Source organism: Petaurus breviceps, unplaced genomic scaffold (genome assembly GCF_028583685.1).
Source record: "Petaurus breviceps papuanus isolate PSGF00001 unplaced genomic scaffold, PetGlider_PUasm1.0 224, whole genome shotgun sequence".
NCBI lineage: Eukaryota > Metazoa > Chordata > Mammalia > Diprotodontia > Petauridae > Petaurus > Petaurus breviceps.
The window spans coordinates 15324535-15346093 of record NW_027185887.1 but is presented as its reverse complement, the minus strand read 5'-3'; the positions used below and the strand labels follow the sequence as shown (position 1 = coordinate 15346093).

The following is a 21559-nucleotide window of genomic DNA, read 5'->3' as shown; positions in this document are numbered from 1 at the left end:
CAATCAAGATCCTCTACCCAGAATGCTGACCCAGCAGGGTCCCCCACACCCTTTACCCAGAACATGACCCTGACCTGTTCCATGACCCCAGCCTGTTTGGGGAATTCCACTGCCCCTGTGCCCTCCACCCTGTACCCTCCACCCTGTTCTCTGGCTGCACCCTTGTACCCTTGTGCCACATTTCCCAAATTAGCCCTGAGCTATAGATCCAACCAATGGCTGTTCTTGGCTTCTGTATTTCATTGCTTGCACTAGCTCCCTTCCGCAATTGTGGTTTTTGCCTTTATAAGCTTTGGCTGTTTCCCAATTTGGGGCTGCCTGATTTGAGTGTATACTCCAGGCAGTCCTGTGCTTGATCAATAAATCCACATCTAAATTTATCTAAAACCCAGGTCTCTGTCTTGCTCTTATTCTCTTCACAACAAGACATGAGAGGGAGATTTGAAAGGGGAATCTAAGGCACCATGACTCACTTTCCTGCTATGGTCCCTGGATTTATGACTATTAGACTATATCTATGTGGGTACAATCTGGAATCCTTTTTTTTTTATCACACTGGAGTTTTAGGAACAGAATAAAATTGAATCTGAGCAACTGGTAACATTCAGTCTAAACTGGGGAAAAGGCAGAGATTGGGAGAAACAGCCATAAACAGAGCATGGACCACAGCAGAGGCAAGTAAGGTTGGTAACCAGAGCAAAACCAGCTGGATTGGAAAGGGAAATGAACCAAATTCCTACAATGAGTTGGAGATTGACTAAGATTAGGTGAATGACAAGTATTTTCTGATGAGGATACCTCAGATGCATTCATGCCTTCTGGACATACCTGAGGTAGAAGCTTAATATGACGGCTAGGGATAGGAGACAAAGCTTACAGTTTTGTGAACGATTGAATGAGAGTTAATGCTTGACCTCTTTCTACTTCTGTTTTTATTGTATTTTTCTTACTTCAATTGAACAGTTATCCTAATTACACATGGAAGCTGGCATAATAAGGAAGCCCATTGTAGCACCAATGCAATCACAGCGCTGACAGCAACTGAATAGATTGGCATAGTGCTCAATTGCAAAATATAACAGATTCTCCATATAGAAGACAGAAGAAAAACATTTATTCACACACCAGGAAACCAAATCCCAACACCAGGAAACCAAATCCATCATAGCAACATAGAAATTAATACACCACAACACAGCAGAGAGCCACACCATCATTTAGCCTTCCCACAAACCAACACTCACAAGCTTAGATATCTCCTTGCCTGAACATCCTCTTTCTCCCACTGTCTAGTTGCTCTGACTCCCAGATTCCTGTGGACTCTGCTTTACCCTTCAGCAAACTCCTCCTATCACAGGCTCCATGTGATTACATTCAGCCTATTAGGGGTCAGGGAATATCTTCAAAGCAGGGAAGGTCTTCAAATTCCCCTCAGCTTATTAAGGGGCAGGGAAGATCTTCAAATTCCCATGACCATTACACCTATCAAGAACTGAGTGGAAGAGGTAGAGCTTTCCTAGGATATTATGGAAACTAGAATCATAAGATTGATTTGTACTCACAGACTCTACACCAACTTGAAAAGGAAATTCTACCCACAGAGAGGCAGGGTTAAGGAGAGAGAGGTTGCCAGATCTCTGAGAACCAAGGAGAGTTTGGTAGTTACTCCAACATGTCCTCTGGGGTCAGGTGATACACATGACAGGAGATGGTGAACATCTGATTTATGGAACTGATGCTTATGAATGGATAGCATCAGGTACTAGTCAGTTCCCCCTAGCTGCTACATTAGGGGACCTGGGTTCTAAGCCATAATGTAACCTTGGCCAAATGACTTGCTCTGGGTCTCAGTTTTCTCATCTTCACAATGCTGGACCTGGACTTCATGATTGTGAAGGTCATTTTTAGCTTTCCCTTCTAAAATTGCCTGTAGAGCTTCATGGGATTAAGTTGTGGGTCAGGATTTCAACTATGAAAAAATGCATCACTCTAAACTTTCACTTTAAAGACCTTTTATAGTTATTTATGTTTGGAGAACAAAATGAAGCTCAGTTTGTTAGCCTGGACGTGCTTTACTGCAGCTTCACACTGCTACTGTCCGAAACGGAGTCAGTGCAAAAATATCGTCTTAAGTGCCAGACTAATGTCAATGTGTATGGTTTAAATAAGGACATAGCAGAGCTCTTCTGAAACAGACAAATTAACAATACCAAAATATTATGTTTGCTTTTGCCAATGAGAGCAGCTGGCAAGATGGATCCATGAAGGGAAATCTAGCCAACAAAGAGATTTTACTTTCACAGGCTTATGCCTCTGAAATATGGAATTAAAAAAAAAAATTCACATGAGTTTTTACTTCTGAAGTTGAGGGTGTGCTGGTTTTTATCTTGTGAAATTTAGCAGAAAAGTGAAAATAATCTCAAGGTTTCAGGCACCATGGAGAGACTGTTAATATGGGAACAAAGGGCATTTGGCCAGTTAAAATAATAATTTTAAACAAGGACTGCAACTTTTCCAGTGATGGCTGAAGCCCAATTAGTCCTTTCCAGCTAAAGCTGCAGTTCCTTTTTCCAGATTATGCGGTTTGGCACGATACAGGAAGAGTAAACTTTCCTAGATGGGGAAAAACATAATTAAAAGAAAAATAAAATTATATAGTCTTAGGCCTGAAGCAAGTTCCAGCCTAGTGGAAAGGTGTATTTGTCAGACAATCGGCAGGTCTCACTAGGCCTAGTAAGAAAAGGGTACAGTCCTTGGAAGAGGAAACAGAGGATAAATATTTGACTTGTATGGATTCAGTTAGGAAAAAGGAATCAAACAATAGATATTTACTCAGTCTCATATATGTATATGTATATGTTTAGATAGAGATATACATGCACATACATGTGTATATATTTGCCCAGTTTCTGTGTTAAGTGCTATGAACAAATACAATAAAAAGATGAGACCTGGAATTTACAATCTAGCTAGTGAGACATAAAATGAATTCTTTTTTTTTGGGGGGGGGGCAGGGCAATTGGGGTTAAGCGACTTGCCCAAGGTCACACGGCTAATAAGTGTTATGTGTCTGAGGCTGGATTTGAACTCAGGTCGTCCTGACTCCAGGGCTGGTGCTCTGTTAATAAAATGAATTCTTAATTAAAATCAGGCAGTCAGTCAACAAGCATTTATTAAGCACTTTCTTCATGCCATGAATTATACTGTGTTAGGGATAATAAGAAAGTCAAATTCAGAGTCCCTGCTTTCAAGGAGCTCACATTCTAGCAGGGAAGTCAACTTGTAAACAACAATGTGTATATAAGATAGATACTGTATATACATAACAAGGTAGCCTGGAAGGGAAGGCACGAACACTCGGTGGGATGGGAGATGCTGGGAAAGGCCTCTTATAGAATGTGGAGGCACAGGTGAGAAAGAGAATGTTCCAGACATGGGGGAGAGTCAGTGAGAAAGCACCAAGTATGAGCTAGTGTTGATGAATCGACAAGGGCTGCAAAGGTAGGAAGGGGCCAGGTTTTAAAGGGCTTTAACTGTGTTTATCCCTGTACTATCTGTGGGCAACTAGGCAATGCAGTGGATGGAACACTGGAGTCAAAGACCCAAGTTCAAATTTGACCTTGGATACTCATTAACTGTGTGACCCCAAGCAAGTCACTTAACTTCTATTTGCCTCAGTTTCCTCATCTGTAAAATGGGGATAATAATATCACCTATCTCCTTGGGTTGTTTTGAGGATCAAGGGAGATAATAATATAAAACACTTAGCACAGGGTCCATGGCTACAGCTCCTTTTGTTGAGGGAATTTGTTTTGTGAAGTCTGGATTCAGTCAAAGGACAACACTCGAGGACCTAGAGGGCCACATGTGACCTCAGGGACCACAGGTTCCCCGCCTCTGTTAGCCCATAGTAAGAATTATACAAATGTTAGCTCTCTGCTCTACTTGGACACAATAGCAGTTTAACTAAAGAAAAATAAAGATATTCTAATCTAAATGTGGCAGAGAAGTATTTTAAATAGTAGCTGTGTGGGGTATATTGCTCAATTAACATAAATTCAAATTGGGTGGTCAGAATTTTTATCAAACTGGGTGGCTGAATCAGTCAGTCTCATCATTGCTTTTGAAATAAAAACCAAAGATTCATTTTTATGAATGCATTAATGCTATATATGCATGTAAATAACACAACTGACTACCTTAAAAAAAGAGACAAAAACAATCTATGCAGAATAGGATACACATACACACACATATGTTCTATCTTGTTAGCATTGGTTCTGAACTGAATAGGAATGTGGAAATTCCCAGGTTCAAAGAGAAGTAGAAATCTTTGTTCTCTAATCAGGATGCTTCAGAGACTTTCTCCAGCCTTTTCCTCATTATCATTTTGCCAGTAGATGTGGCAGTTATTTTTAGTCTATAGTGGAGGGCTTATCTTTGGCATCCGTGTGCAACTTTTAATCCATATTACATGCATACATTTGTGGCAAAAGGGTCCTTCTGGGGCTGCTAACGCTCCCTAGTTTATAAGTAAAGTACCTCTAAACCTACTGTAGACTACCTTAGGATTTAAAAGTGGATTTGATCTTCACCTGAAATAAAAAGAAAGTAAAGATGTTTTCAGCTTAATATCTGAACTGTCTGCCTAAGGAATGTATTACACACCATGGTGGTCTCTGTGATCCAAAATGCTGTTTTATTGCTATGAAATCTAGTCCATTGAACCTTCCTATTTCTGGGAACTCTTCTCAAGATTAGGGCTTCATGGTACGTCATCTCTGCACCTGACATCTCTTCTGTTCATTTTAAATTGCCACACTGGGATGCTTAGCTACACATTTGACACATTGATATCTCTGGGATTTAATCGATGGGGGTACTCATTGCAGAATGGAACCCATTCAAGGACATGTATACTGTGTTTTTCTGTATCCTCCTAAAAATCCTGATAGGACCTTCTCTAGATTTTTAACATTGTATGGATTACATTATAGGTGGTGCAATGGATAGAGCCATGAGCCCAGAGTCAGAAAGACTTAAATTCAAATGTGACCTCAGACACTTACTAGCTGACCCTGAGCAAGTCACTTAAGCCTGTTTGCCACAGTTTCCTCATCTGTAAAATGAGTTGGAGAAGGAAATGGCAAACCACTCCATCTACAGTTAGAAATGACTCAAAAATACAAGATGCCACTGTACTGATGGCTACTTGATTACCTTAAAATCATTCAGTTTGTTGGAGCAGAATGAAACCAATCCTAAGGGTTTTTCTTCCAAAAGGAATTCTTACATTAAAACCGTACAAAATGGCAGCTATGATGGGATCTGGTCAAAGTGCAGAAGGATTAGAACCCCTGTTGTTCTAGATACCGTTGTTGCTATTGTTCAGTTGTGTTTGTCTCTTGGTGACCCCATTTTAGGGTTTTCTTGGCAGAGGTACTGGAGTGGTTTGCCATTTCCTTCTCTAGCTCCTTATATAGATGAGAAACTGAGGCAAACAGAGGTGAATGACTTGCCCAGGGTCACACAGCTACTAAGTGTCCAAGGTTGGATTTGAACTCAGGTTCTTTCTAACTTCAGGTTCACCACTCTATCCACTGATCCACCTAGCTGTCCTAACTAGATAATGACCCTCAGTTTAAAAAGCCCAAGTTACCTTTGTTTCTCTGAGCTTCACACTGTTGATTCTTGTTGATGTCCAATGAAAAACTTCATTCCTTTTTTTTGGAGGGAATAAGACAAGGCAATTGGGGTTAAGTGACTTGCCCAAGGTCACACCGCTAGTAAGTATTAAGTGTCTGAGGCTGGATTTGAACCCAGGTCCTCCTGCCTCCAGGGCCCATGCTCTCTTCACTGTACCACCTAGCTGCCCCTTAACCTCATTTCTTTCCCCATGATGGGAAAACTTCTCCTACCAATGCAATCATGACCTACTCTACAATTATATATGCCAGAGACACTGGCAGGTTAAGCATCTTGCTCAGGGCCACAAAGCCAGCAGGTGTCAGAGACAGCACTTGAGCCCAGGTCTTTGTGATTCCAGAGCTGACTCTCTATTCATTATAGTGTGCTGTGGTACTGTAAGTACTTTTTGGGCAACTAGAAGGTGCAGAGTGCTGGGCCTGAAGCTAGGAAGGCTCATCTTTCTGAGTTCAAATCCAGCCTCAGACATTTACTAGCTATGTGACCTTAGGCAAGTCACTTAATTCTGTTTGCCACAGTTTCCTCATCTGTAAAATGAGTTGGAGAAGGAAATGGCAAACCACTCCAGTATATCTCTGCCAAGAAAACCCCAAATGGGATCACAGAGAATCCGACATGACCGAACAACAATTTTAAGGGCTTAAAGATGCCTTCCGTACATTGTATACTGTGACCTTCACACCAACCTTGTAAAGCAGGTACTGCAGGTATTTCCCCCCTACTTTATGGATAAGGAAGCTGAGGCTCAGGGAGGTTGAATGAACACAGCTAGTATGTGTAAGAGGAAGGATTTGAACCCTGACTAATATTTGATCATTTGTCCTTTATACCATACTGCTTCACATGTACTATATCTACCAGATTTCTATGATCTAGTAACTGTATCCTAAAAAGGGGGGGGGGTTGATGAGGTTAGTGTGGCATGACTTGTTCTTGATGAAAGCTTGGTAAATCTTAGAGGTTGTTGCTTCCCTTTCAAAGTACTCCTAAGCCATCCTGTTAATAATAAGCTCTAAGATTTTTTTTTCCCAGGAATTGGTGTTAGGTTCACTGGGCTAAAGTTTGAGGAATCCATTTTCTTGCCCCTTTCACAATTGGGGCATTTGAATGCTTCCAATTCTGTGACTGCACTCTCCTATTCTCATCATTTTCAAAGATCAGTGACCACAGCTCAGCAATCATATCCACAAGTTTTTTTCCATGGCCCTGGGGATACTCTAATCTTCCCTCTTACCATGAATTTCTATTTCCTGTTAACCTTTCTCTTCCCTGTATTTTTCAGTCTAAAGATCATTCCTCTTGATAAAGACAGACTTGGATAGGCAACAGGATAAGGATTGAACCTGTGTGATTTCAGTGGTCTCCCAGATGAAGAAACTTCCTCTACCAACAGAGGCTAGAACCTTTCCTGCAATTTAGAGTCTTAGAGAATTTCCTGGAGCACCAAGAAGCTAAGGGACATGTCCAAGATCACATAGTCAATATGTTTCAGTGGAAGTTCTTGAACCCAGAATTTCATGCTACCCTCTTGGTAAAGAACACAGAGCCACAAATGGAATTTAGTAGCTCTGCCTTCTCCCCCATCATCCATCATCATTATTTTCACCAGCATTACAAGATGTCAAATGAATAACTTTGATTATATTAAATTAAAAAAAATTTACATAAACATAGAAGGAAAGCAGAAAGCTGAAAAAATTTTTTTTTACAACAAATAACTCTGATGAAGGCCTCATTTCTCAAATATATAGAAAACTGAGTCAAATTTATAAGAATACAAGTCATTCCCCAATTGATAAATGGTCAAGGATATGAATAAGCAATTTTCAGAAGGAGAAATCAAAGCTATCTATAGTCATATGAAAAAAAATTTCTAAATAACTTTTGATTAGAGAAATGCAAATTAAAACAACTCTGAGGTACCACCCCACACCTATTAGACTGGCAAATGTTGGAGGTCATGTGGGAAAAAATAGAACACTAATGCATTGTTGGTAGAGTTGTGAACTGATCCAACTGTTTTGGAGAGCAATTTGGAACCATGTCCAAGGGGCTATAAAACTGTGCATACCCTTTAATCCAGTAATAACACAACAAGGATATCTCTATATCTTTTTCCATAGATATACAAAAGGAAAAAGAACTTATTTGTACAAAAATTTTTATAGCGGTTCTTTTAGTGGTGGCAAAGAATTGGGAACTGAGGGGATATTCATAAATTAAGGAATGACTGAGCAAGTTGTAACATATGACTGTAATGGAATACTATTGTACTATAAGAAATGAAGAGCAGGATGCTCTCAGAAAAACCTATAAAGACTTACATGAACTGATGCAAAATGAGTTAGCAGAACCAGTACATAGTACAGCAATATTTTACAATGATCAGCTTAGCTAATGACTTAGCTATTTTCAGCAATACAATGATCTAAGACAATCCCAAAGAATTCATGATAAAAAATGCTATTTATCTCGAAAGAAAGAACTGATAGAGTCTAAATGCAGGTCAAAGAATACTACTTTTTACTTTCTTTATTTTTTTCATTGTTTTTCTTGGTCTGTGTTTTCTTCCACATTTTGAGTAATATAGAAATGTGAAAAAAATGTTATTCTCACCACCCTGAACTGATAGCCTGATAGCCAAGTCTTGCTCTCTGTGTTTTCCTTAGCATTTATTGTGAGCCTCAGTCCAATATGCACTTTAGTGTTTCTGCCATTGTTATGGGACCATGAGACTCTTTTAATATTTAACGAGAGTAAGAGGAGAGGAATTGGGGACACCTAGCGTGGGCAGTTTTCTCATGGAACTTAGTTGGAGGAAAGATAGCTAGCCTGGATCATAGGATCAAGGGAGGGGTTTTGAGCATCAAGAATGGAGAGACTGATTGCTTCCAGAAAGGCAAGGTTATGTATAATGGAAGGGTCTTTCTGTATGATTTGGAGCATGTACAGACATTCTGCAACTTGTTCCGGTCTGGTAACTATGTAATGAGGAGATATACTATTGATTGACTATTTAACTGGAAGTTGGGTGCTTTGAGGTATGCAAATGACTTTCCCTATGACAACCCTGTGAGGTAGGTGGTATAAGTATTATAAGACCCATTATACAGATGGGGAAACTGTGATTCTAAGAAGTGGAGGAAGGGAAGCACGGCAGGTAGAGAGGAAGAGGGAAAAGGTAAAGTGGCAGGATATGAAATGCTGTGTGTGGACAATAGAAAATAGGACAGTTTGGTTGGAACATTTTGTGTGTGTGTGTATATGTGAGTCAATGTGTGTGTACATTTGTGAGTCAATTGTGTGAGTCAGTGTGTATGTGAATCAGTGTGCATGTATGTGTCACTGTGTATGTATGTGAGTCAGTGTGTATATGAATGTGTGTGTGTGTTGGATGACAATTTGGGGTGTCAGGGATGGGAAGTCATTCTAAAAAGATAGCTTGGAGCCAGATTGTGAAAGGCTTTAAATGCCAATCAGAGGAGTTTTTCTCTTATCCTAGAGGCAATAAAGAGACACCACACTTCTTGAGCAAGGAGGGGCATGGTCAGACCTGTACCTTGGGAATATCAATTTTGCAGCTATGTGGAGGATGTATTAGACAGGGGAAAGACTTTGGGGGAGCTCCAATTACTGCAGTAACTCAAGTGAAAGGCTTTGAAGACCTCTACTAGACTAATAGCAGTGTGAGTATAGTGGAGGAGACTTAAATGCGAGGTGATGTGAGAGGTATAGATGAAATGTGTACACAGGTGTATAGGAAAGGTGGGGCAGTGAATAGAGAGTGAGACTTGGAGTTAAGAAGTACTGTGTTAAAATCTAACCTCAGCTGCTTACTAGAAATGTGACCCTAGGGCAAGTTACTAAACATCTTTATACCTACATTTTAAATGGGACAATAATAGCGCTTCTGTCCCAAGGTTGCTGTGAGAATAAATAAAATGAGATAATATTTATGAAGTGTTTTGCAAAACTTGGAAGTGCTGTATAAATGCTATTATTTGGCAATGTATTCTGTATGGGGGAGGGTGTGTGTGTGTATACAAGTGAATAATCAAGGGTGATAATTGTGGGCCTGGGTGACTGTGAAGGACAGTGGTACCCTTAATAGGAATAGGGAAGTTTGGAAGTGAGGGAAATTTGTGGAGAAGATGATATTGTTTGAGATTCTTAAGGAATATCCAGTTCAAGATATCTAAAAGGCAGTTTTTGATGCAGGACACTGGCTCAGAAGAGAAACCAGAGCTGCTTACATGGGTCTGGGAATGATTTACATAGAGATGATGCAAAGGGAGTAAAATGGTGAGGGTAGCAAGATGAGGGGCCAGGATAGAACTTTGGGAGATGCCTAAGTCTAGTAGATGTGACAGGAATGAAAAATCAGCAAAGGATCCTGTGAAGGAACAATCAGACAGGAGAAGAACCAAGAAGAGAATAGTGGCTCAACAACTCAGAGAAGAAGGAATGTCCAGGAGAGGAGGGTGATCAGGTGCGCTGAATACTGCAGAAAGGTGAAGAAGGATAAAGACAGAGAAGGCTATTTAGATTTTGCATTTAAGAGATTATTGGTGACTGGAGAAATGTTTCAGTTGAATGATGAAGAAGCCAGATTGCAGAGGTTTTAGAAGAGAATAAGATGGGGGCAGGTAGGTGGCACAGTGAATAGACCACCAGCCCTGGAGTCAGGAGAACCTGAGTTCAAATTTGGCCTCAGACATTTGACACTTACTAACTATGTGGACCGTGGGCAAGTCACTTAACCCTGATTGCCTACCCCCACCTCAAGAAAAAAAAAGAGAATAGAATGAGAAGAGAGGAATTGAGGGCTACTAGCACAAGCAGCTTCCTCAAGGAGTTTAGTGGAGAATTGGAGGAGGGATGTAGGATGAGAATCAGAGAAGATTATAAAATCAAGTGAGGGTTTTTGAATATGCAGAGTTGGGAAACGGATAGAATTCCCAATGTAGAAGAAGCCGGGAAGTCTGCTTTCACAAAGGCCTTAGGGCATGTAAGAGAAGTATAGACATTGTGTAATTGGTTCTGGTCTGGGGTGGAGCACTACTGATTGGCCATGGAACGGGAACTGGGTGCATGGCACTTCCATGAAGGACGGGGGAGACACGAGCATATTTTTAGGCATCAGGGAAAGAAGCCAGTGTGAAGAGAGAGATCAATGATAAAAAAGAAGGTGAGGGTCAGAGTGGGAGTAATCTTCTGGAGAAGATGGAAAAAGATGAGAGCAAGGGTGCATATAGAATGGTTGGCTTTGGTAAGAAGAAGGGTCACTTCTGAGACTGATGTGAAGGAGGAGATAGTAGGGGGAAATTTCTGACTGATATAAGATTTAAAAAAGAGGTAAGAAGAAGGCAGCTAGGTGGCACAGTAGACAGAATGCTGAACCTGTATCTTCCTGAGTTCAAATCTGGCCTCAGACACTTACTAGCTGCGTGACCCTGGGCAAGTCAATTCACTCTATTTGCCCCAGTTTCCTCATCTGTAAAAATGAATTGGAGAAGGCAATGGAAAACCTCTCTGGTATCTTTGCCAAGCAAACCCCAAAAGGGGTCTCAGAGAGTCGGACAAAACTAATACAATTAAACAAGAAGAGGAATCTCAGAGAAAGACCTCAATTTTCTTTTTCTTTTTTTTTGTGAAATATGAAGCTCTAATTATGTCACATATCATCGAGTCTTAGTACTGCCCATGTTTATTCTACCTTTTTGCATTATGCCTTGTTTATTACTCACAGTCTCCATATTTGTTGCATGGCTATCTACAGCCATGAATACTATTATTACCCTTCTTCTTTAAATAGTCTTTCTTACTGCTTCAGTTCTTTAAAAATTATATCCCCACTGATACTTCTCTTTCTGTGTTGTACTTGATTCTCTCTGGGCTTATTCCTTAGCGGCTGAATGTGGTAGTTTCTCTTAACCACTCCATTTTCAATTGAAAGACCTTTTGACAAAACCTGCAAGTCACTGGCCAAATATATTCTCCCCAGACATTATTTTATATATATTGTACTAGAATTCTGATCAAGAAACTGTCATTTCTATAAATGAAGCCCTGGCCCACAAGAAGTCTAAATCCCATTTTCTAGCACTATATTTTTAACAAGCCCTTTACTCCTCAAGTCCAAGATGGAATAATAGTTTAGGCAAGAGAGACCTAAGAAGAATATACCTAATATACTATAATGGTGTTCAGAGCCAGGATTAAACCATAAAAATATCGCAAGACATAAGATCCTTCCCTTTGTAATGTTAATATATACCTCATGTCTTTTGTGTGTTTCTCCTGTAGGTGGAACAGTGGGTAGAAGGCTAATCTTGGAGTCTGGAAAACCTGAGTTCAAAACCAACCTCAGACATTTATTGACATTTAGTGACTTTAGGCAAGTTTCTTAACATATGTTCACCTCAGTTTCCTTAACTGCAAAATCATAATAGCACCCACCTCCTAGGATTATTATGAGGGTCAAATGAGATAATATTTGTAAAGTGTTTAGTATAGTGCCTAGCACATAAATACTGGATAATTGGATACATAATATAATTATACATAATATATAATAATACATAATACTGGATGCTGGAAATTCAGCAAAGATCCAAACTTAATTGCTTCCTTCATTCTCAGAATAATGTTTTAAAGTATAAAAAATCCATAGGGTTAAAAAGGAAAATAATTATATTGAAATAAAGATGTCATTTTTTCCCATCCAATTCACAGACCCCTGAAATCTAGCCACAGAATTTTTGGGAGGGTAATGTTACATGTACCTATAATGCTAATGTGATATTCACAGTGCCCATGGTGGCTATAAAAATGCTGGCATAGTTCTGAATCAAAAAATTTAACAGACTCTTGGCATGGAAGACAGAACCAAAACATTTATCCAAACACCAGAAAGCCAATCCATCACAGCAACCAAGAAGTACTTCAAGCCACTTTGTAAAGTGTAAAGGCCCTTGTAAGGTGATAATGAGAAGGGTGTTATGGAGGATAGGGGTGGGTAGATAGAGAGGAGAAAAGAGATCATCAGAGGATACTGGAAATTCAGCAAAGATCCAAACTTAAGCAAAGAAATCTTGGCAGACTCAAGAGTCAACATGTCAACAAGATTCCTGTAAATCCATCTAGATTTATGTAGAAAATGTCAATACCATGGTGATTGCTGTTTTGTCATCTGTTGGTAGTATAGCTGTGCTTGTTTCTTCACTGGGGCTGTAACCAGAAAAGGCTGTGATGTTGTCAGATAGACCCTCTATCTCTTAGATGTGTTTATGACAACAGCACAATTCCACATTTTGCTTTAAAAATGTGTCCTTTTATATGTTTTGTATATACCTATATGTGTATGTCTTGTCTCTAAGGGACATCTAGTTGTCACAATGAAGAGAGTACTGGGTCTGGGTCAGAGAATTCAAATCTAGTTTCAGACACTTACTAGCTGTGTGACTGTGCAAGCCACTTAACTTGCCACTTAACTAAGCCACTTAATCTGCCTTAGTTTCTTTCCTCAACTATAAAATAAGGATAATAATACCAACCTCTTAGGGTTCTTGTGAGGATCAAATGAGATAATATTTGTAAAGCCCTTAGCATAGCATTTGGCACGTAGTAGGTACTTAATAAATGCTTTCCTTCCTTCCTTCCTTCCTTCCTTCCTTCCTTCCTTCCTTCCTTCCTTCCTTCCTTCCTTCCTTCCTCCTTATCTATCAGAATGTAAGTTCTTTGAAAGCAAAGTCTGTTTTTCTCTTGTCTTTATATTCTAAATGCTTGGCACCATGACTGGCACATAGTAGGTCCTTGATGAATGCTCAATGATTTCTTGATTAAGTGATGAAAAGAGTGATATATGTCTGAGTAGCCTGGATATTGTGGTGAAAAGAGTGTAAGATTTGGATTCAGATGACCTGGATGGATTCTATTCCTGGCTCAATTAGCCATATCTCTTTAGGATAGTTAACCTCTATGGACCTCAGTTTCCTCATCTATAAAAGAAGAGGCTTGGACTACTTAATAGCTTCTAAGGTCTCTGCTGGTTCAAAATCCCATGATCCTGTGAATCACAGTTGTCATTCTATCTACGTAACTTACTGGGTGGGCAGTTCAGTTTATATAACCTACCCTATCTACCACCAGACCCCTTCACTGAGGTGCAATAGTGAATGAATGGACTTTATCTTCTCAGGGTATGAATCCATTGCAAACACAGGATAAGACTGTAGGGAGGTTCCTCCCATCTTTTAGAGTCATTTGGTAAAACAGAGGACACCCCGGTAGTCTGTCAGAATCAATGCTCCTTCCTAAAGACCAACATCTCCAGCAAGGAATGAATTATGCCATGGAGAAAATTGGATTTGGCAGATCTAAAACAGTCCAAGGTCCTGTCAAGGCTGAAGAAGAAATAAGGAAGAGAAGTTTGTTTTCAGGGTCCTGTGCCAGTGAGGAAGCAGAAGATAGGAGAAGTAGGGCTGGGTTTGAAGTCAGAGAACCTGACTCCAACATACCTGTATGACTCCAACAAGTTACTTAATCTTCCTAGGTCTCAGGTTCATAATAGACCTCCAAGGCTCTTTCCAGCTCTGTCCACAATCTTGTGATACTCTTTCTTCACCCCCTCCTCCCACATTTCACCAGGGCCTGAAGGTGACCCTGGGTTCTTGGTGCCTCTTCCTGCCAAAGCCCGGGTCCTGGCAGATTCTACCACATTGGAAGGACTACAAATACTATTCCATTGACAGAGTCCACTGTCCAGGTGCCTAGTCCTATCATCCTACTCTCATGATCCTGACATAGAAGGAACTGCTAAAACATTCATTCACATGAAGGTGTGAATGTTATTTGCCCTGGAGAGAGTGTTAGCATTTTCAGAGAGGACCCCAGGGAGGAAGGCTGTAAGTAACACAAAGGCATATTAGGCATCAGACAAAGAGATCTGGGAGTGGCAAGGACTTTCTGATACTCCTCATAGGACATTCTTTACTCAACCTACAATCTCAGCAGGATGAAAGTTACTTATCCCAAATTCGCCTCATTCATACTTGGAGAGATAGTTTTCTGACAAATATTGATCAGGAAGCTTTCAGTCACATAACTGGAAACGTATAAATGATTTTAGACAACTCCACTCTAAAGCGAACTGAAAATAAAAAAAAAATGGATCAAGAATTCACCATGAGATTCAGTTTGAACTAATACACGGTTGCTAACTTCAGTTGGGAGGGTGGGGAAGGGAGGTGGGGGGAAGTGGTTGAAAAAGGTGTTGCTCCAGGGGGACTTTTGTCAAATTGATCATTCAAAAGAAGTCATTCCTTTTGAGCTTGGAATCATTAACTCCCCTAGTAACCAACTGTGGTTGTCATGTTTGTGCTTGTCCTGAGAATTGCTTAAGAAGGGAATGGACCAGGAAACAAGCTGCCTCCCTTGACAGGTTATTCACACGCATGTTTTAAGCCACATTTGGAGCGCTCCTGGTGTGATCTATTCATCTTAATAGAAATACTCTCCTGCATCAGAATCAGCACCCACCACAGGTGCAGGTCTCAAGACATTTTACAAAGTTCTCTATTAACCCATCCATTATTTTTAGTTTCAGAAAGTAATTTTTCCCTCCAGTTGTTCCATTCTTACCTTTTATATCATTTGACGGGTAAATGCCCAAATAAAGTCCAAGTATTCTTTCAGGCTAAGCTCACCAACACCAATCCTAGAATCTTAGTATTAGAAGGAAACCTAGAGAGAATCTAATTCAACTTCCCACTTGAAATAAGAATCCCCTTTATAAGAAGCCAGGCAAGAAGCCAGCTATCCAGGCTGTACTTGAAGACCTCCAGTCAGGGAGACTCTTGGGGCAGTCCATTCCATTAAAAAATATAAATGTTTTATTGATTTTTTTTCTTTCTATATAACTCATCTAAATTTCCTAATATATCTCCTCACTCTCCCTTTCCTAGATAGTCATCTTTAATAACAAAGAACAGAAGGGAAAAAACAATTCAACAAACCTAAGAGATATGTGTGTGTATATGTATGTATATATATGTGAATATATGTATATGCATGTATATGTGTGTATATAAATATATACACATTTATATATACATATATGTACATATCTGTATATGAGTATAAATGTCTGTATATATTTGGCATTTTATATATCATATATATATGTATATATTGAAGTGCTCCACACTTATAGTCCCCACTTCTGTAAAGAAGTTGGAAAAGAGGCCTTCTTATGTGTATTCTCTGGGGCTAAACTTGGTCAGTCTAATTTCACAGCATTTTATTTCCATTGTTTTATTTTCTGTAGTTCTTTCCACTTCCATTGTTTTAGTCTATTCCATTTTGGAAGAGATTCATTTGTGGGGAAATTCCACCTTAAGTAGCCTTGCCAAAAAATTTGGCATCCCATCAAATTTTCACCAGCTTTGTTTACACCCATCAGAATATCAGAATTGTCTACCACCAAGTGAATGGCCCTTATGACTCTCAGAGACATAAGATTACTTAATTTTCCTATTAAAATTGTGTAAATCCTAAGGATAAAACTAACATCACTAAAATTATTGAGATAAATGGACGAAAAAAAGTATTTATTGAGCACTTACTACACACAGCTGGGGAACCTGGGGCCTTGAGGCCACATGTGGCCTTGAAGCTACAGATTCCTCACTCTGGTGCTAGAGATACACATAGAAAAGTAAAACAGTCTATTCTTAGGGAGCTGGCATTATAATGGGGAGAGAAAACAGATAGGAGGATTCCATCTGCAAGTCAGAGGGAAAGGCCCCATGGTGCTAAGGATGCCTTGATAAAGCAGAGATACCTTTTCTTTAATGCCATTCCCATTAATAAAACCATATTTGTTTCTAATGTTGAGAGAGGAATTTAGTGGTGAGAACTTTTTTTGGGGGGGGTTTCATTGCTTGTGGCTGCTGGGGAGGCAGGAGCCACAGCATCTGCAGAGACACTTGTGAGATTGCCTCCCTATAAGAATTGCTTTCCTGGACAAGGCCTGTGGAAACAGACTGGAAGTGGGGATGGTGGCTGGTGTTCTTGGGCTTACTTTCCAGTAAGTGGCAAGTGGTTATGAGTTGGTGGTGGGTATGCGAGTCTCTTCCCCAAAGGAATTGCTGCTAGGTATTACAGTAGATAGAGGACTGTGCCTGGAGTCAAGAAGACCTAAGTTCAAATCTAGCCTCAGACACTTTCTAGATATGTGACCTTGAGCAAGTCACTTAACCTGTTTGCCCTAGTTTTCTCAACTGTAAAATGGGGATAATAACAGTACCTACATACAGAATCATTCCAAGGATTAAGGAAGATAATATTTGCAAAGCAGCTAAAATAGTGCCTGGCACATGTTAGGGGCTATATAAATTGCTTATTCTATTCCCCTTTCCCTTTTCCATAGATGTTGGCTGTGGGGATAGAGTGGAAGCGTGTGTGTGTGTGTGTGTTGGGGGAATGTGTGATTTTTCCACAACAAAGGACTAATTAATACTACTATTACTATTACCTTAATCACCTAACCACCTAGTTTCTGGCATATTCATCTCTCTGGAGCAGCTAGAAATTAGGAAGCTAGTGGGGAAAGGGGCACAGCACAAGCCATAACAAAAATAGGTGACACCATATAAAGACATTTACAGAAAGGATATTGGTGGCATTGGTCAGATTAGCCAATCAGCAGAAAGGACTGCCAGCCCACTTGGCCTCAAAACCTAAAATCATGGGAGAAGAGACAGGAAAGGGAGAGAGGAAGAGATAAGGAAGAAAGGAGAAGAGAAGGGCCAGAAAAAGAAAAGAACCAAGGTCAGTGGACATAGTGTCAGAGATTACAAGCTGAAAGAGGGGTGATGAGGAACAGACCTTTAACAGAGACAGTCATGAAAGAAAGAAAAGAAAATCTAGAGATAACGACAGCAGTTTGAGGAGGATTTGGTGCAGGGCATCTAAACAGTTCTGAACAGCACCATGGAGGCATCATGTATTACGGATGTGGAGGGGTAGGGGAACTTCAAGTCAGGAGGCCCCAACCTGCCCTGGCTGCTCTATAGTCCCCTGTTGGGCCTTATGGGACACAATCCCCATATCCAGGTACAAGGGCACTTTACAAGTCGAGTCCCAGAGTGTTATCCAGCAAGCAGAAGGCTCTGTTTTGTGCAAATGATGCTGTCAATGGATAACCTGAGTTCCATTTACAAAGAGAAGACACAGCAATGGGTGTGTAGCATCCTAGAGCAGGAATCAAGAAAGACCTAGGTTCGAATCCTGTTGCTAATATTTATTAGCTGTGGGAGCATGAGCTAGTCCCTTAAATTTCATAAGCCCCAGGCAACATCTTAAGACTTTACTAAATTACATATAGGTTGCCATCTGCCCCAAGTCATTAACAAGGGTTTAAAATATGTATGTCATGTTAATTTACTAATATGGGAAGTGTGTGATATATTTTAGAACGATTTCATCACAAACGTTTAAGATTTAAAATTGTTGCATTGGAAAGGTTAACCTTTATTTACCTGGAAAAATTTAGTCATTTAGAATACCTTATTTCCTAGACTGTTGTGGATAACTAAAATTACTATATCTATATAGATATAGATAGATATAGTCCTCTTTTTAAAGAATAAAATACTATTTTTTTATTTGAATAGAACCCAGCTTAACAAATACTTTAAAACAAACATTTAAACATGAGAAGAGCTACAAATAATAAATAACATCATGTTAATTTAATAGAAACCAAAAATTCCATTGTCTCTCCTACCACATCAACAGAATAATCTACAGGAGGCTAGGTGACTAGGTGAATAGATCATGGACCCTGGAGTCAGGAGCCCCTGAATTCAAATCCGACCTCAGACACTTAACACTTACTAGCTGTGTGGCTTTGGGCAAGTCACTTGACCCCAATTGCCCTCCCTTCCCACCTCCAAAAAACAAAACAAACAGAGTAACCTATACCACCAATAAAAAATCTTTCAGAAAAAAAAAAAAAACCATCTTAGATGGTCTTTGTACAAGATGTACAACTTTGTGCATCTTAGAGTCAAAGACTTCTGCTTTCTCTACTAAATTCAAGTCTTCTTTGACAGGACCAAAACAGAATTAGCTTTCCATTCAATGTCTTCACTGTATAAATGAAGAATTGGGATTTCTTCATGCTGTGCTCTGCATTTACCCTGATTTTAACACTGACAATCACCCCTTTCCCTTGAAGGCTGTGAATTCTGTAGCATTTGAGAACCCTGTTTTATTCTATGAACCTCCTCTGCTCATAGGAGAAAGAAAGTACCGATCAGGCTAAAATTATGTCTTCTCCCCCGGATGGGACAGCTGTCTAGGCACCTTGAAGCATTTCCTAAAATTCTTAGGTTTGAAATATTCCTATATACTAGTGGGGATGGTTTGGGTCTAGGGAAGCTATATCTGTAGGCAACCAAGAGGTAGATTCTTTGTCAAAAATTGTCACAAAAGGTGAAAATCACTCTATGTAGCTAAGAATGCCTGTCCATTTATATGAGTGGTCTATTCTCTTGAGCCAAGGTCAATAGACAAGAGCTCAGGGAAATATTTTGCCCATTCAAGGAGACAGTGAGGTTTTCCAGGAGGTAGGAAATCAGAGCTTTTCTGCTTGGATAAATCCACACTAAACAAACCTCTTAGGCTAAAGAGGTAAGTGTGGCCACTCAGAGAGAGAAGTGAAGGAAAGGGATGGAAGGTGGCCCACTCTGAGGACCACACAGAGCTTGTCACTTCCCAACATTCCCTCTAGAGCAGGATGAGTGTAGGATTTCCCAGAACCCAGTCATTTTGGTGACTTGGTTCAGGTTGTTGATTATTGTTGCTGAGTCGTTTTTAATCATGTTGGACTCTTCATGACCCCATTTGGGGTTTTCTTGGAAAAGATACTGGAGTGGCTCACAATGTCACCTAGTAGTTAAATATATTTCTTACTGATTATCCTCTACACAAAACTTAGAGGGATCCTGCCCAGGGGAGTTCCAAAGTAAATAATTTTTTTTAATAATACATAGGGTCATTGTCTTTTTGGAGAAATTTCTAAAAATATTGAATAAGCCACATTCTCTTTTGCTAGTACCAAGTAGGCTAGAGTAGAAATATTCTTTAAAAATCCTCAGGTCTTGTTTATATCAAATATGCCCTTTAATTCATACTTTTAAAAAATAAGTATTTATTAAATGCCTACTATGCATCAGGCATTGTGCTATGTACTTTATCAGTGTTATTTGACTTGAGTTCAAAGAGCTAAAACATCTGGTAGATGATTTTTTCAACATTCCCGTTTTTAAGTAATTCAACCCAAGCAATAATATTGTAAAGTTTTCATCTACATTCAGTATCCAAATAGAAACAGTAAATAAATAACTATTTAACTATTGATTGTTAATTTAATGTAAATAGTTTATATAGGAAGAACCTATTTGAATTGGGGGCAGCTAGGTGGCACAATGGATAGAGTGTCCAACCCAGAGTCAGAAAGACCTAAGTTCAAATCTGGCCTCAGACACTTACTAGCTGTGTGACTCTGGGCAAGTCGTTTATTCCTGTTGGTCTTAATCTCTTCATCTGTAAAATGAGCTGGAGAAGGAAATGGCAAACCACTCTATCTCCAAAAAAAAACCCAAAGGGGATTATGAAGAGTTTGATATTACTGAAACGACTGAAACAGCTGAACAACAAATTGAACTACTTCATAGTGAAGTAGAAAGAGGGTTGGATTTAATGTCAGGAAACCTGTATTCAAATTCTGACTCCTCCACCTATGAGACTGGGCAAGTCTCATGAGTAAAAGGAGAGAGTTGAGTGGATGAGATATCTCACCGCTGTGGTTCCCCACCACTGGGGAGGCTGAGAATGACGGATCCCTTGAGTTCAAGAGTTCTGAGACACAATAGGGCCAGAGTCAATCCAGGTGCCGACACTAAATTTGGTACCAGTGAGGTGAACCCTCAGGAGCACAGGACCACTGGGCTGTTTAAAGAGGGGTGAACTGGCCTAGGTTAGAAAAAAATGGAGCAGGTCAGAGCTTTCATTCTCATCTGTGTTGGGATCAGGCCTGTGAATGGCCAGTGCCCTTCCAGCCTGGTGAAATAGGGAAATCCAGTCTCAGAAAAAGAGGAAAGAGTTGAACAAGTTGGACAAATTGACATCCAAGACCCCTTCCAGGTCTAAAGCTATGATACTCTGAAGGTAATACAGCTATTTTAGAGCTATATTCTGCTATAGAGTAAAAAAAATTGTTTCTTTTGTCCTTGTTTGCTTCTTTTTCCCCAGCTCTGACTCTGAATTATCTGTGGCTTAGCTAGTCATTTAAAATCCTCTAATCAGTTTCCTAGACCTTGTCCTGGCTTTCTTCCCCTTGAATTTAATTACCCTCTTAGAAACTTTCTCCCATGCTCTTAAGTTCAGGTGATGCTGTTGCTTTCTTTATATTTTTCTTAGAATCCGTGGCTGAACCTGTGGGAGACAATTCTTGATTATACACGCTAAGGAAGGAGGGCTATAATGGGGCAAATCAGAAACATCAAATAATCTAAAAATCATTTCTATTTGGCTTTGGCAATGCACCCTTTTCTACCTGAATTTTGAGAACTTCAAACACAACACTTCAAACAAAATAATGAAGCCAGCCTCTGCAGGGCTTAGTTGGAAGGGACAGTGTGGAAAAAAAAAAGTGCAATCATACTAGACTCTCCTTCCTTTCCCCCCCCCTTCCCCTTCCCTCTTTCCCTTTCCCTCCTTCTTCCTCTTCTCCCCTTCTTTCTCCCTCTCTCCTTTTCTCTCTTCTTCTCTTTCTCCCTTTCTC

The 21559-nt window shown here is 39.9% G+C and overlaps 1 long non-coding RNA gene across 1 annotated transcript in view; it reads right to left on the bottom strand.

Annotated features, from left to right (window-relative positions):
• The window catches only part of LOC138166480 (uncharacterized), a 32543-nt gene extending 18037 nt beyond the window's left edge, over window positions 1–14506 (bottom strand). The window contains exon 1 of the long non-coding RNA XR_011169605.1: window positions 14226–14506. This is a non-coding gene — a long non-coding RNA (uncharacterized lncRNA). The remainder of the gene's footprint in view (window positions 1–14225) is intronic.
• Window positions 14507–21559: the final 7053 nt, after the last annotated feature.